Here is a 12,322-nt window from a genome sequence, read left to right on the forward strand (position 1 = left end):
TGTAAAACCTCTTAGGAACCAATCAAAATCATATTTTGGGTGACAAACAACAAACATTCTAGGTACACAACCGTGATAGAGAAACATGGGATAATGGATAATACAGAAAAAGGCTCCTAATTTGCATCCACAAAGTACCAGGCTCAAGTGATTTCAAAGATTGACAGCCAAAGAACTCAATGGCAGTTGGGGAATGGCTCATTGTTACTACTCTGCAATAATTCCCTAGACAAATCTTCATTGTATTAAATCTTAATACAGAAACCAACTCTGTTTTTACACCAAATACAGAAGATAAGGACAAAATTAAAAGGATTGCAGAGGAAGATACCAGTGCCCCACACTTAAACAATGTTCTTGTGCAAAGAGAAAATACAGAACTTAGTAAGGTCCTATTTATGACAAAAGATAAGATTGAGAAATAAACCCATTTGACATCATTATTATTAATAAAAGGACTTTTGCAACAATTTACATATACCTCATATCTTGTCTTCACTAAGAGAAATAGGCTTTTATCAGATGATTATTTCAAAATTTCAAGATATTTTATAGCTATGGTTTTTAAAAAAATCCTTAAGTTCTGCCTTTCAGCCTTGAGTCGTAAACTACCTAAGCCATTCAGTTGTAGGCTGGCAGGGGATTCATCTTCTCAGTGCCATCTGGATGGCACTGTTCACTTTGACTCTGGGGATCAGAGTATGAGTGAACCATCTGGAGTCTCTTCAACCTCCTGGCGGTGTGTTAGAAGGTACTTGGCACCGAGGACAGGTTTACAAGGAAGTGAAAACAACAAGGGGAGAAATGAGAGACCCATAGGGGCCAGCCCTTTGCTTTCAGACTCTGCTGGACAGAGTGTGCAGGGGCCACTGCAGCCACCTGGGCAGGGGAGGGCCCGCAGTGGGGGTGTGCACAGATATGGCTCAACACTCCCGCGTGGTAGGTAACGGGGTGTGACTTGCCCCAGCCTGTAGTGGGACTTTGCAGGCACCCAGCCCTCCTGTGCACTGGCGTCCCTGGGGTGTGCAGTTTGCTGCCCTGGCTCCCTCCTCGGGTATTCACTGCCCAACTCCCTCCCGCCTCCCAGCCACCCCCAGTTCGGAGACCCACAGGAACAGCACCTCCTGAGGTGGGCAGGCCTCCCTGAGTCACCCTCCTTCATTCTGCTGATTCCCTCTGAATGTCAGCAGAAGCAACAGGGTCCCTTCCAAAAACTAACCTCTCTCGTGTGCTGTCTTTTTTGTCTTGTTTTCTTTGTAGACCTGTCACTAAATAATTCTTCCTGAACCTGCCCAGATCACTTCAAATCCCTGAGCTTGTGTTGAGGAAAAACAAGAGTGCAACGTTACCCCTATGCACTTGGACGCGTGGCTTCTGGCGTTTTGACATTTCCCAAATGTATTTGGATTGAATCTCTCCAGCTCAGGCGTGAACTCCAGAGGCAGGGGTGGGGAGGGGGTGGAAGTCGCACGACAGATGCTTCCATTTCATTTAATAGATTGTTATATAGAAATCAATACAATACGTGTGCCAATAAAATGAGATAACGTCTGTGCACAGTTTGAAGCATTGATTAACTCAAAAGCACAAACAAAACAAGAGAAAGGGAGATGCTCATGGAGGTGGTGCCGTGCTTAATGACAACTGGGCTCTGTCCCCAACTGGAAACCAAAAAGGTCACTTTAGGGGCTCAGGCCTTTTCTCTACACTCTATCTTACAGAAGTTCCTTCCAGCTCTAACATTTTAGGATTCACTCACATTTAGGGAGTTAAACTGGATTTCTGGCCCTCTTATTTTGGAAGGCTGATTTTGACCTAAGCATATGCATTGCTAAATATAAGGCTTCAGCTGCATTGCTGTCTCTGTTTATGACTCCTTTTACTAAGCCAAGTTGAGCCTGTTTGGTTCAAAGCTAGACAGCCCGGGTGTGCTGAGCACGTTCAAACTGTTCTGCCTACAACTGCAGCCTTTCTGGAACCGGCTGTGGAAAGACAGCAGGCATCTCAAGCAGGGCTGTGGCCCTAATACTCAGATGACTGCAAAGGCAAAGGTTGCATTAATAACTGTGTGAAATGAATGAATATTTGAATGGAAATATCTCCATTTATGCAGATCCTACCAGCTAAAGAATATTTTGGAGCAAAGCAAATTCAATTGCAGAAACACCGTAGGATAAGTCAGCAGTGTTTGGAACTGTGGCTGCCACAGAGCTACAGAGGACCCCCCTGGAGGGGAGAAGTCAGGTCAACTCCCCGGACCCCCTGGAGGGGAGAATTCCTGTTTTGTGATGTCACTGAGACATCCAGGTAAAATGAAGTTGCATGGGGCATCCACAAAACCATGGTCCTGTGACAGCTTAAAACTCCAGTAACTGAGAATTGTTGATCAGCCGTGTATACCTGGGAAGCCCATTGGAACAAGGTGCGGAGCTTTGGGGGCAAATACTACACACTGGCAACCGGGGGGCTCCTCCTCGGCGCATTTGCTGGTTGGCTTTGATCATGGCAGCGCTTGTGGAATAACCAGCAAAACATGCCTCTTAGGCATCCAATGACGTGGAAACGGCTTTTCCAGGCCACAGCGTCTTCCACTTATGGGGACAGGGGTCAGTGTGTGACAATGAATTTACAGAACTAGAAAAGGTGCCAGGAAATATAAAGCACAGAGCTTGCCCTTAAAATGCTGTTACTTAATCATGAGTTTCAGGGAAAGAACACACATTCCTTTCCTCTTTTGGTCCCTGAAAAGCTGGGGCAGGACACTCACCAGTATCCCAACCTGTCCACCTTAAACAGGGGGAAAAACAGAAATGCTGCTGTCAATTTGACTTGATGAGCCGGGAATAAGAACCTCTGTGCGGTGTTTGGTGGTCTTCAAAGCCCTCCACAAACTATGCTTTGCTTGTACTGTCTTCTTTCACATGCGTGAAAAAGATGTCAGATGACTTAGGCAAATCTCACCATGAATTGTTGGCAGGTTGTGAATATCACCTGACCAGGCAGAATCCTTTCTTCTCTTGGGTAACACCTGTTCTGTTTCTCTAAGCTTTGAAGGGGAGATGGTTTTGAAATGATGCTCAAGTGATGTTTTCATTGGAGCAGCTTCTTAAACCTCTAAAAGAAACCATTTTTGTAATAAAAATAACACGTATCATTAGCATGATGATATTGGTAATGAAGATGATAATAATTCATTAAGCATTAAGTGTTGAAAGTTGTACTAAACACATTTACAATTATAGTTTAATTTACTTCTTATTATTTTTCCTTTTAAGAAAGTCGTTTTTTATTTCCATAGAGTTAGGGGGCAAAAAATGGTGTTTTGTTATATAGATGAATGTACAGTGGTAAAGTCTGGGCTTTTGGAATATCCGTCTCCAAACAGTGTGTATTGTGCCCAGTAAGTAAGTAATTCTTCATGCTCCTAGCCTCCCCCTTCTGAGGCTCCAGTGTCTACTTTGTTACTCTGAATAACGACGCATTCCCATAGCTTAGCTTCGAGGTACAAGTGCAAACATATGGAATTTGGATGAAAGTGATATTATTTGGTCCACTTTGAAGATAAGAGGTCTGAAGAGCAAAGTGTTTAAGTTACTTGCTAAAAGTTCCAAAGCTACTGATTGCTGGAGGTTAGATTTGCCTCCCCCTGGGCCCCGTGCATGTTATCGTGCTGGTATCGTTATGTTCATACCACCAGGTCCCAGCCAACCTGGCGTCTTACCAAGGATGATTTCAACCCCACAAGGCATCTGTACCCTTCACACTCTGGAGGATTCCACATGGGGGGGCTCTACAACATAGAGTCTCATGATCCTACAAGGCTCTCAGATGTCTGCCATGATGGCTAAGAACATTGCTTCACATCAGCTAGACCCGTATGCAAATGTTGCCTCAGCAATTGACTGGAGACATGTATTTGTCGACACCGCTACCTTATACTTTCTGGGATTTTGTTTCTTTTTCCACACTGGTGGGCATCACCACCTCCCTTCTATGCATGGCAGGAACATGAAAATCAGACGCAATAACCGTACAAACAGGTGGCAATTACTACAGCTTCAATCTGATGATGATGTCGTTTCTGCTCCACAGGGGTTTTCTGGAGACCTCAGGGCTGCGGCTGCTCAGTTTTCTCCGAGCCCTCACTCGGGCAGGGCAATTCCCTCAGATGATGACTGAGGACCTGCTCATTGTTGGTGTCAGACACTGCATCAGGCACTCTCGATAGAGAAGTAAATATGATCTTTAATCCTGAGGAAATTACATGGCCGGTAAAAGCAGCAGCTATCCCCCAAATAATGACACTAAAACCTGCAGGCAGTCAAGGCAAGTTCAGAGCTATACAGCGGACAAGATAAATAAATGGCATATCCGAATCCTGTATTCCCTCCCAGAGGGAACAAGGGCACGACGGCATTTCTCCTCGTCCTTAGTGGACGGTGTACCAAGAAAAAGCAAGGATGTTACTGAAGGCTGACCGAGTCATCACCTTCCTGGGTTAGCCTGCAAGGGGGATGGAGAGACAGTGGCTCCCCTGAAGGACGGAATCGTGGGCTTGAGGTTTCAGAGTCCTATTTGTTGCTCCTGAGACAGCTACTTCCTCCACTGGTAGGAATTTCTATCCAAACGAGCTCCGTTGGAGGAGAAGCTGGGCATGATCCCTCTGGTGGCCAGTATTTGCTTTTGCTGTGGTCACTGAAAATACATGTTTTTCATGTAAAATTCTGCTCTCAGCTCCACCAAGCAACCAAGAACCCAGACAGATCCAATCTCTCCTGCAGCAGTTTCCTTGGCAACCGGGACCCAGCCGGAGAGCTCGCCAACCCACAGTGGGACCAAGTGAAACCCTGCAGTTCTGTCAAGCACACGCAGCTTTTAAACTGTAAGAGACCACACTGAGACCTTCTCTTCCACACAAACGCCAGGCCAGCTGCCATCAGCTTGTACTTGGAGAGCGCCTCTCATCTGGGTGCCCCAGGGCAGGGATGCTCTCCCAGCAAGGGTCTGACCTCCCCGAGACGAACCTTGGCATCATTCGCATCATTGTGAATCAGGAATCAGGAGCGAGAGAAATCGGCCACTTCTCCATTCCATTCTATTGTTCTAATTTTTTTCCCTGTCTTTTTTTTTTTTAAACCAATGTTGATGGCACTGCTTTACAGTTACTTGTGTGGTTTTCTGTAACTATGCCACACTGAAAGGCCAGAGTCAAGATCACAGCATGCTGCCTGTTCCCAGTCACTGCAGCCCCGTGGATCGTCCACAGCCTCAAAGCCAAAGCCAACTGACATCCAAGTCAGGTGCTGTTCATGAACTAGTGTGCTGGGGGGTGGAGGGAGAGGGTCGTCAGAGAGGGGCCATATACATGGGGCGAGAGTGCCTCCCCCCTGTGCCAACCATGCCTCATATCTGTGGGTGCCTATGGAGCTTCTGATAATGAGAAAAACTTCAGGGACTCTCATTTCAGAAAAGAAAACTTAGAAAACAGAGATTACTTAGAGCAGGGTTTCTGAAACCTCAGTGCCTATCTGAATCACCTGGGGATTTTGTTAAACAGCATGTTCTGGTTCAGACAATCTCCCAGGTGATACGGGGGCTGTTGGTCAGGGGGTGGGACCTGGAGGAGTGAAGGCTCAGGGTCTGTACCGGTATTCACGTATCCTGGGCATGCGGCAAAAGTGGGTGGGAAAGAAAAGTGCAACTTTCATTCTTGTAGGGTTTTATACATTTTAAATCGCTTTCATAGACATCCCTTTTAGGCAAGCAAGGTAGAGAATCCCAATTTTTCACTTTAAAAACATATAGCTAAAAAGATTCCAGATCCAATTGTTCATACCTGTTGACCACAAAAGACTAATCCAATTAGAATGTTTTCGCCATTGTTATTGTATCTTTATCGTTATGATAGTTATTTGTATACAAATTAGAGTATTACCACTGTTATTAGTAAAAGATTCCCATACACTAAAATGTTCTAAATCTAAGTGGGTCCACGTTGCTGGGGAGTTTATTTCATAGAGTCACAGAAGTATTCACAGAGCTATCGCTGAGAAAAGAAGTTTCTTTCTCTTTCACTTTCCTTCCTTCCTTCTTTCCTTCCTTCTTTTTTCTTTCTTTCTTTTGACAGAGTCTTACTCTGTTGCCTATAGTGTGTCACCTCAGCTTAGATCACAGCAACCTCAAACTCTTGGGTTCAAGTGATCCTCCTGCCTCAGCCTCCTGAGTGGCTGGGATTGCAGACACCTGCCACAACCTCTGGTTAATTTTCTTCTGAGTGTCTAGGATTGCAGATACCTGCCACAACCTCTGGTTAATTTTCTCCTGAGTGGCTAGGATTGCAGACCCCTGCCACAACCTCTGGTTAATTTTCTCCTGAGTGGCTAGGACTGCAGATACCTGCCACAACCTCTGGCTAATTTTCTCCTGAGTGTCTAGGATTGCAGATACCTGCCACAACCTCTGGCTAATTTTCTCCTGAGTGTCTAGGATTGCAGACACCTGCCACAACCTCTGGCTAATTTTCTCCTGAGTGGCTAGGATTGCAGACACCTGCCACAACCTCTGGCTAATTTTTCTATTTTTAGTAGAGACAGGGTCTTGCTCTTGCTCAGGCTAGTCTTGAACTTCTAAGCTCAAGGAATTCCCCTGCTTTGGCCTCCCAGAGTGCTGGGATTATAGGTGTGAGCCGGCATGTCCAGCTAGAAATGGTGTTTCTTTACGAACGATGTATTTGCAGAAACTTTCACATTCATAGTCAAATGAACTTTACTGCTTCACTCAGATATTTTGTTGCTTCTGTCCAGAAGGATTGAAATTCCATATTGCTAGAGAGAATGACTAGAAAGATGTCAGGGAATAATCGGCCTCTAATCTGAGAGTTGAGTGGTGACCTTATTTGGAAGAAGGTTCTCTGCAGACACAATGAAAGCAAAGATCTCAAGATGAGATCACCCTGGAGTAGGGTGAGCCCTGAGTCCAGTGACAAGTGTCCTTATAAGAGATAGAAAAGGAGAAGAAAGAAAGTCACAGGGAAGGACAGGTGCCTTTTGCTGCCATAAGTCAAGACATGTCAGGAGGCATCAGAAGCTGGAAAAGGGAAGGCAGAATTCTTCCCTGAAGCCTTTGGAGGGAGCGTGGTCCAAATGACACCTTGATGTAGAATTTCTGGGCTCTAGAACTATAAAATAATAATTATGTTTTGTTTAAGCCACCAGTTTTGTGGTAGTTCGCTGTGGCAATCTGAGAAAAATGAATGCAACCCCTTAGAAAACTTCCGGTGGTTGCATGTCAATCACGTCCGCTCAAAAAAGCCCTCTGCGGTCAGTGTCCTCCAGGAGCTGCACGAAGCACTGCTGCCATCTGGTGGCATCCGTGCGCCACCACACCCATTTGTTTTCTGCAGTTTCAGCTCTCACCAGCAGAGGGCAGGGATAGAGGGCCCTGACCGGAGGCTGAGATCCCTGTTCATAATTTTGAGTTTTTGGCATTTAGCTTGTGTGGCAGAGTGAGATTTCTTTTAAAATTGAATATTGAAAATAATCACATGATATAAATTAAGTCTGCCTGTTTACGATGCAGTGGAAGTTCACCAATACTACACAACTTCTTAGGAGTTGAAAACATGCCTTTGGATAATCTATTTTGAATTTCCTGCTCTGTTCTTAATTAATCCCTACCCCCCATATCCTGTAGTTACAGCCAACAGCAGGCATCTGGGGTGGGAGAACGAGGAAGATCAGAATTTCGGGGGCCAGCCAATACTTGGTTTGCTGTTGAGAGGCCACCTAACCTTAAAGCGGTAGGCTTTGGGGAGTGTGTGTGTGATATTTTTTTAGAGACAGGATTTCTTCAGGATCTCTTAGCTCACTAAAACCTCACCAGATTCCCCCAAATAGCTGGGACTATACGCACATTCCACTATGCCCTGTTATTGTAAAAATTTTCTCAGGGAGATGGGGTCTTGCCCAACTGGCCTTAAACTTCAAGGCTCAAGTGATTCTCCCACCTCAGGCTCCTAGATAACTTTTGTTTGATTGTTTAACTCTATCACAACCAGGGTTCTGACAGCCTAAGGTTTTGTATAGGGTTTATAGAGGGTTTATATAGATCATAGTCATATTTGGTGTGTGGTCGCTATTGGATTAAACTAATTTCTCTCTTTGTCGCCATCTAACTTTTCACAAAAGTGGAATTTGCCCCACCTTATATGTCTAAAATTAAAACTGCATTTTAACAGGATCCAAGGCAAATTGTTACAGCGTTAAAATATGAGAAACACTGGTCTCATTTACCTACAAGATTGGGATGGGAGGCCTTGGATGAGTGAGCAGCAGGTGAGTCCTTGGCAGAGGCCACAAGGGAAGATCTATAGTCTCCTCTTTAGAGGGAAGAATCAATAAGCTAGAGAGCGTGGGGGGTGGGAAGGCACTTGGGAGATGAGTAAATTGGGGGAGAGAGGAGAGGAATTATAAATTGTTTTATAATTCAGGAAGCAGTCTCTTCAAAACCATTTCTTATACCTTAGTGACCTGTCCTAAATTTTTGAAAAAGTCAATAATAACATTAAAACACAAAAGGGAAACTGAACAATGGCTGCTGACTTTTTGACTGTGTCTTGTAGTTTAACCTCAGTGGAGCTCTGCTACGGAATGAGACAGGAATCCCCAAGGATTTCTCAAGTTGCCTTTCATTTCCTCACTGTTTCTAGAAATTTCCCCCTTTTCCCTTTTAGCTCTCAAATCTCCTCCCCATCCCTCCCTGGCACACACACTTTCCTTTAATATCATTAGGGGGTTTACACATTTCCAAAAGAACAGATTGAAGAGACTTTGACTTCAGGATGTAGCTGCTTTCAGAAGACCAAGCAATCTCTGAGGAAAATGCTCCCGTAGGCCAACTGCTACAAATAGTGGTGGTGGATCCATAGAGTGTAAATTAATTTATAATTTAAAAATTATGGCGTTACAGTCATTTATTATTTTTTTTATTAAATCATAGCTGTGTACATTAGTGCAATCAAGGGGTACAATGTGCTGGTTTCATATACAATCTGAAATATTCTCATCAAACTGTTCAACGTAGCCTTCATGGCATTTTCTTAGTTATTGTATGTAGACATTTGTATTCTGCCTTTAGTAAGTTTCGCCTGTACCCATTCTAAGATGCACCATAGGTGTGTCCCCACACATTACGCTCCCTCCACCCTAACCTCTCACCCCCTTCCTCTTCCTTGGCCCTTTCCTCATAGTCTTGTGCTATAGTTGGGCTATAGCCTTCATGGGAAAGCTGTAATTTAGCTTCATAGTAGGGCTGAGTACATTGGATACATTTTCTTCCATTTCTGAAATACTTTGTTAAGGAGAATATGTTCCAGCTCCATCCATGTAAACATGAAAGAGGTAAAGTCTCCATCTTTCTTTAAGGCTGCATAATATTCCATGGTATACATGTACCACAATTTGCTAGTCCATTCGTGGGTCGATGGGCACTTGGGCTTCTTCCATGACTTAGCAATTATGAATTGGGCTGCAATAAACATTCTGGTACAGATGTCTTTGTTATGTTGTGATTTTTGGTCTTCTGGGTATAAACCTAGTAAAGGAATTATAGGATTGAATGGCAGGTCTATTTTTAGCTCTCTAAGTATTCTCCAAACATCCTTCCAGAAGGAATGTATTAGTGTGCATTCCCACCAGCAGTGTAGAAGTGTGCCCTTTTCTCCACGTCCACGCCAACATCTCTGGTTTTGGGATTTTGTTATGTGGGCTACTCTTCCTGGGGTTAGGTGATATCTCAAAGTAGTTTTGATTTGCATTTCTCTAATGATTAAGGATGATGCGCTTTTTTTCATGTGTTTGTAGATCGTGCATTGTTCTTCTTTAGAGAAGTTTCTCTTCAAGTCCCTTGCCCACCCTGAGATGGGATCACGTGTTCTTTTCTTGCTAATATGTTTGAGTTCCCTGTGGATTCTGGTTATTAGACCTTTATCGGAGGTATAACCTGCAAATATTTTCTCCCATTCTGAGGGTTGTCTGCTTGATTTACTTACTATGTTCTTGGCTGTGCAGAAGCTTTTTAGTTTGATCAGGTCCCAGTAGTGTATTTTTGATACTGCTTCAATTGCCTGGGGAATCCTTCTCATAAAATATTCACCCAAGCCGATTTCTTCGAGAGTTTTCCCTGCACTTTCTTCAAGTATTTTTTATAGTTTCATATCCTAAGTTTAAATCTTTTATCCAGTGAGAATCTATCTTAGTTAATGGTGAAAGGTGTGGGTCCAGTTTCAATCTTCTACAGGTTGCCAGCCAGTTCACCCAGCACCATTTGTTAAATAGGGAATCTTATCACCACTGAATGTTTTTAATTGGCTTATCAAAGATCAAATAATGGTAAGTAGCTGGATCCATCTCTTGGTTCTCTATTCTGTTCCAGACATCTGCTTCTCTATTTTTGTGCCAATACCATGCTGTTTTGATCACTATCGATTTATAGTACAGTATCAGGTCTGGTAGTGTGATTCCTCCTGCTGTGTTTTTATTGCTGAGTAATGTCTTGGCTATTCGAGGTTTTTTTCTGATTCCATATAAAATGAAGTATTATTTTTTCAAGATCTTTAAAATATGACAATGGAGCTTTAATAAGAATTGAATTAAAATTATATATTGCTTTGGGTAGTATAGACATTTTAACAATTTTGATTCTTCCCAGCCATGAGCATGGTATGTTTTTCCATTTGTTAACATCTTCAGCTATCTCTTTTGTTAAAGTTTCATAGTTCTCTTTGTAGAGATCTTTCACATCTTTTGTTAGGTATACTCCCAAGTATTTCTTCTTCTTTGGCACTACTGTGAAAGGAATAGAGTCTATTTTATTGATCTTTTCAAAAAACCAACTTTTGGATTTATTGATCTGTTGTATAATTCTTTTGTTTTCAATTTCATTTAATTCTGCTCTGATTTTGGTTATTTCTTTTCTTCTGCTGGGTTTGGGGTTGGAGTGTTGTTCCTTCTCTGGTTGCTTGAGATGTCCCATTAAGTTATTAACTTCCTCTCTTTCCGTTTTCTTGAGGAAGGCTTGCAGTACTATAAATTTCCCTCTTAGGACTGCCTTTGCAGTATCCCAGAGGTTCTGGTAATTTGTGTCTTGATTGTTGTTTTGTTCCAAAAATTTGGTGATTTCCTTCTGAATCTTGTCTATAACCCATCTATGCTTCAGAATAAGGTTGTTTAGCTTCCATGTTTTTGTATGGGTATGCAGATTCCTGTTGTTATTGAGTTCAACTTTTATTCCATTATGGTCTGAGAAGATGCAAGGAATAATTTCTATTTTTTTAAATTTGCTGAGGTTATATTTGTAGCCTAGGATGTGGTCAATTTTGGAGTATGTTCTGTGGGGTGATGAGAAGAAAGTGTAGTTTTGTTGGGATGAAATGGTCTGTAGATGTCTGTTAAGTCCAGATGTTGAATGCTTAAGTTTAAATCTAAAATTTCTTTGCTTAGCTTCTTTTTGGAGGATCTATCCGGCACTGCTAAAGGGGTATTAAAATCTCCAACTACTATGAAACTGGAGGAAATCGAGTTGCTCACGTCTGTTAGAGTTTCTCTTATAAATTGAGGTGCGTTCTGGTTGGGTGCATAAATATTAATAATTGAAATCTCATAATATTGAATATTACCTTTAACAAATATGAAGTGTCCATCCTTATCCCTCCTTATTTTGGTTGGTTTAAAGCCTATTGTGTCTGCAAATAGGATTGCAACGCCTGCATTTTTTCTGCTTTTCATTTGCCTGGAGTGTAGATGACTATCCCTTCACCCTGAGTCTGTATTTGTCTTTTAATGTAAGATGCGATTCTTGTATGCAGCAGATATCTGGCTTGAGTTTTTGTATCCAGTCAGCCAACCTGTGCCTCTTTAGAGGACAATTTAAACCATTCACATTAATTGAGAATATTGATAAGCCTTTTGAGAGTCCGGTGGACATTTTTAATCCTTTTGTGACTATGGAAGTTGGAATTTGATCAAAATGTTTTAGGTGGGTTTACTTTCGTGGTGGAGGATTACGCTGGTCTATATGGAGGATAGGTCTGAGAATATCCTGGAGAACTGGTTTAGATATGGCAAATTTCTTCAACATGTGAATGTCATTGAAGTATTTAATTTCTCCATCATAAATGAAACTCAGTTTAGCTGAGTACAGGATCCTGGGTTGAAAGTTATTTTGTTTTAAGAGATTAAAAGTTGATGACCATCCTCTTCTAGCTTGAAATGTTTCAGCAGAGAGATCTGCAGTTATTCTAATATTCTTGCCCTTGTAGGTGATG

The sequence above is a fragment of the Nycticebus coucang genome, chromosome 9 (genome assembly GCF_027406575.1).
Source record: "Nycticebus coucang isolate mNycCou1 chromosome 9, mNycCou1.pri, whole genome shotgun sequence".
Lineage (NCBI taxonomy): Eukaryota > Metazoa > Chordata > Mammalia > Primates > Lorisidae > Nycticebus > Nycticebus coucang.